Raw genomic sequence first — 4845 nt, 5'->3', positions numbered from 1 at the left:
GGATTGTTAACCAATGTCATAAAACAACATGTGTACTACTGTTTCATGAGAAACTATTTGTTCTGTAAGCCTTCACCTGAAGTACAATAAAATATAAAAAAAAAAAAAAAATGGTGTGAAAATCAGACCCATGATAAGATTTGGAAAGAAACCGACTTTTCAAAAAGTATTATTATCTCATTTCATTGTACATGTTAATTGTTTTTGGAAAAGAGTGATTAGGAATTTAGCAAGTGTTAATTGAGAGTATACACATTGGTGTTTGTTCACATTTCATAAAAGGATGAGGAAGAAAAGAGTGACTTTATCTACTGAGGGAGATGGTCTAGAGTAGTGGTCAAGGGCATTCGCTCCCAAGTTGAAAGATAGGAGTTCAAATCCCAGCTTTCCCTCTTAGCTGTGTGACTGTAGGAAAATTGCTTAACATCTCTGACTTCAGATTCCATATCCATAAAACGGATAGTAGTGATCCCTATCTCATGGGGGGTGTTCTGAAGATCTAATTAAAAACTAGAGTATTCCCAGTTCTGAGTTCCTAGTAAGTGCTTTAAAAAAATGTTATTTTTAATGAGTCATAGAGGATCTGAATAGGGGAAGGAAAGAATAGGGTTCATTAACACTTTATATTAGTATTATTTTAGTAACTATCAATCATTTATTGATTGTTCTGTGCCAGAGATCTCATTCACTCTCCCAAGAACCCTAGGAGGTGTAGGTACTATCAGTATCCCTTCTTTACAGAAAAGGAAATTGAACATCAGAGAGGGTGAGTTTCTTGTCCAAGGTCACTGAGCTAGTGAGCAGCTTTGATACCTTCCCCTGGGAAGTCATATCCATGAGTCTGCTTCCAGTATGTGACACATGGGCCCCAGTGGTCAAAGTCCAGCAGAAACAAGATTAAAGAGTGTCTGGTTGGAAGGTGGGAGCTGGGGAAATATGACTTCCATCCTATATCCAGAGCCTGTCAATCCGCCCACCTCTTCCAGCTATCAGAGCCCAGCCTCTCTGGTTTCTGTTTGCTTGATAGTTAGCAGGTGCTATTTACCAGAGATTAGAGTCTCTGGGTGGCACAAATGGTTAATTGCGCAACTACTAACAAAAGGTTGGTGGTTCAAACCTATCCAGAGGTGCGTTGGAAGAAAGCCCTGGTTGATCCACTTCCGAGAGGTCATAGTCTTGAAAACCCTATGGAACACAGTTCTGCTATGCACACATGGAGTTGCCATGAGTCTGAATCAACTTGATAGCAACTGGTTTGGTTTTGCTTCTTAGGGAGCCACATTGACCTGGCATTGAGGAAACGAGGCAGGAGGGTACAATGGCTGATAGTGGGCTCCAGAATCCAGTGCGTGGATGTGAATCTCAGCTCCAGCACTCATTGGCCACATGACCCTGTGTCCCACCTTTCTTTAGCCAATCTTCTTATCTGTAGAATTAGCAGGTTCCTTGGTTTGGGGAAGAGACCACATGCCTTTTGGTCTGATTTTACTTTAAAGAATTGTTTGTATTGAGCCCAAATAGCATTCTTTTTATTAGCATAACTCTTAGTTTAGAGGTGGAATAAAAATAAATTTTTGGATTGTGATTTTGGATATCCATCAAAAGTCTCACACAATGTGTGAGAAGTTTTATAACAGTGAATTAGTATTGCCATAAAAACAGCAGTACCAACTAGAAATGAGTCAGGTAGAAGACTTAGCAACTTAAGGTGGAAACTGGCTGTATTCTACATATGACCTCATCCCTGGTCACAGAGAGCTTAAGATCTAGTTGAAGAGCTGGGATAAATGTCTGCAAGGTAAATAACAATCCCAGATGGTGTGATCAGTGCTAAGTGAGCGTTATAGTCAGTTTGCAAGTATTTATTTAGTACCTACTCTGTGTTAGTGAGGCATTGGTGCCTCAGTGGTAAAATTCTCGCCTTCCATGCAGAAGACCTGAGTTCGATTCCCAGCCAGTACACCTCATACACAGCCACCACCTATCCATCAGTGGAGGCTTGTACGTTGCTATGATGCCGAAAGTTTTCAGTGGAGCTTCCAGACTAAGATGGCCTAGGAAGAAAGGCCTGTAAATCTACCACTGAAAATCAGTCAATAAAAATGTTATGGATCACAACAGTCAAATCCACAGCTAATCTTGGGGATGGCATAGAACCAGGCAGTGTTTTATTCCACTGAGCATGAGGTTGCCATGAATCAGGGCTGAGTAGACGGCAACTAATAACAACAAATCTGTGGCAGGCACTGAAACAGGCAATGGGAATTTGCTAGAGAACAAGACATACTGCCAGCCTTTGAGCGAACAGCAAAAAAGGATGCTGATAGCAGAAATCTGAGGACCTGAACTCAGTTGTTCAAAGGAGACCACGTTCTTTCCACAAACATGTAGTGATCACCTCTTATGTGCTGGATGACTTCATTGCAACCCTGGACCTTCTTTGAAGTGACATAGAAGAATGGCGGAGCTGAGAGTCTCCAGCTGCAGGAGAGTAGTTCCTTCTTGAGCCTAGAGCCTAGAACAGCCAGACACAAGAAGTAAAGGGTTAGGTTAGTTTTTATCGTTATATATGACAAACGAAGAAACAGGCTGAGCACAAAGTTCGGATGGAATAAAGACAATGGCCCTAGATTTCAAGGCTCATTGTACATGAGAAAATGTCATTCCTCATTTTTGGGTAATTCATCTAAATGAATTTAACGTATGTCCTACTATGTGCAGGTTATTTTCCATAGTCAAAAAGTTGTGAAATATGTGTTCTTTGCCTTAGAAGCCTTATAAATTGATAGTAGGAGTGGCTATGACAAATAGGTGAAAAACTAAGCTACATGGTGTTACAATAACAGTTCAAATAATAAAGGTTGTCCATAGGTGTGCTAATTGCCGCATGGGTAAATTAGACAATTATGGCTATGCTATTGAAAAGAGGCATTGATTATTTCTATTGCAGTTTTCATGGAAATCTTGGTAGAGGAAGGGGCAATGCGAGCTAGGACTAAAGAGTGTGGACAATGTAAAACAAATAACTGTCCTTCCCCTACTAAGATATATAATTGTTCCTTTTAATCATATTTTTAAAAGTAGGATTCAATTGGCTAAGGACTAAGCAGCTCTAAGAATTTCAAAGGGAAGTCTCTTCTAATGACAGTAGTGACAGATGAGAGTTTTTCAATGACAGGTTCGAGGTGGCACAGAGAGGTAGGTAAGGACATGCTCTTGGGTCTCAAACAGCCTGGGGCCACATCCTGATGCATCATTCACTGCCATGTGACATCAGCAGGGCTGGTTCATCTACTAGGTAGCCCCCAGTGTGCCTACGTCTTGGGTACTTGTTACAAAAAGAAAAAAAAAGTTGCCATCAAGTTGATTCCAACTCAGGGCGACCCCATGTGTGCAGTAGAACTGTTCCATAGTTTTTAAAGCTGTGTGACCTTTGGGAAGCACATCACCAGGCCTTTCTTCCAAGGTGCCGCTGGGTAAATTTGAACCACCCACCTTTTGGCTAGTAGCCAAGTGCTTAACTATTTGCTCCACCCGGGAGCTCCTGGGTGCTTCTCAAAGGCCCACAAAAAATGTTGGGGATATAAAATATATACTCCGCAAAATCAAATTTAATACATTTTTAAGAAAAGCTAAATTATACTAACAATTATGGTCAACTACAATTCAACTCATTCTTATCTAGTTATACAGAATGCAATAAAGTTTAAATCACAAAAGCAAAATAAATATTCGTAACCCAACAACTGTAAACATTCTTATGAAATTTATATCAAAAAATGTGTATTTATTGGGGACTGTGGGTACATTAAGGAGGCCTGGTGGCACAGTGGTTAAGCACTCAGCTGCTAACAGAAAGGTCGGTGATTCAAACCCACCAGCTGCTCTGCAGGAGAAAGATGTAGCAGTCTGCTTCTACAAAGATTACAGCCTTGGAAACCCTATGGGGCAGTTCTGTTCTATAGGGTCACTGTGAGTCAAAATCGACTTGACAGCAATAGGTTTGGGTTTTTTTACATTTGGAAGAAAGGCCTGGCAATCCACTTTAGAAAAATCATCCATTGAAACCCTATGGAGCACAGTTCTACTCTGACACACGTAGGGCCGCCATGGGTCAGGATCGACTATAGCAACTGCTTAGGTTGGTGGATACATTTTGTTATGTTTGCAATGACTTGTTTTGTAGTGTTGAAAAGTAAGTGTGCCTATGGACCAAGAAAAATCTTAAATGACCCCATGCTTAATCTTTCTGTGCCTATTGTATCTGTCAGTTTTGTAGGAGTTGTTGCAGGGAATAAATGAGCTAGTACATGTGAAATTTATATGATAGTATCTAACGTGTAGAGGGGTCTCTCAAAATAATTATAGTTATTATAGACTAGCTTTAGAATAATAGTTACTACTGTTCATCAAGACATTCCTTGACTGACCATATACAGTAAAATCTGTGAAAACCAGAACCTGTGTAAGGCAGAAACCTGTCAGAGAAGGAAAACTCAAATATTTTCCACTAATAGAGAGCAATAAAAAAGTGGTAAGACTGTACTCTGTCAAAGGCAGACGACTTGTGAGACCTGGAAAAACAAGGCAGTCATGTCTAGTTTCGGCTCTCACGGGTTACACTGTATAATGTTAAAATGAGGCATTACTTCCTGATTTTAGTTGCAGTAAGTAGTCTGTTACTCATATCAAAAAGATGAAATGTTTCTATAGTTTGCTACATAAGTAAAGATAATCAGTTTGTTTTCCTGGAATCATCACTATGCAAGGATAAATCTAGATTCTGAATATGTGTAGTCAGCAGTGAATTTCTAGACCTTATAACAATGCAAGAGGATTCTGGAA

Source organism: Trichechus manatus, unplaced genomic scaffold (assembly GCF_000243295.1).
Source record: "Trichechus manatus latirostris isolate Lorelei unplaced genomic scaffold, TriManLat1.0 scaffold00011, whole genome shotgun sequence".
Taxonomy (NCBI): Eukaryota; Metazoa; Chordata; class Mammalia; order Sirenia; family Trichechidae; genus Trichechus; species Trichechus manatus.
This window is presented reverse-complemented; position numbering follows the sequence as displayed.